Genomic DNA, 352 nt, shown 5'->3' with positions numbered 1-352 from the left:
AACACGAGCTCCCAAAGCTTCAACACGTGTTCCCAAAGCTTCAACACATGTTCCCAAAGCTTCAACACGTGTTCCCAAACCTTCAACATGTGTTCCCAAAGCTTCAACACGTGTTCCCAAAGCTTCAACACGTGTTCCCAAACCTTCAACACGTGTTCCCAAAGCTTCAACACGAGCTCCCAAAGCTTCAACACGTGTTCCCAAAGCTTCAACACATGTTCCCAAAGCTTCAACACGTGTTCCCAAACCTTCAACATGTGTTCCCAAAGCTTCAACACGTGTTCCCAAAGCTTCAACACATGTTCCCAAACCTTCAACACGAGCTCCCAAAGCTTCAACACGTGTTCCCAAA

This window comes from Nematolebias whitei, chromosome 11 (assembly GCF_014905685.2).
Source record: "Nematolebias whitei isolate Nwh7 chromosome 11, NemWhi1, whole genome shotgun sequence".
Lineage (NCBI taxonomy): Eukaryota > Metazoa > Chordata > Actinopteri > Cyprinodontiformes > Rivulidae > Nematolebias > Nematolebias whitei.
Note: the sequence above shows the minus strand (reverse complement) of the source record.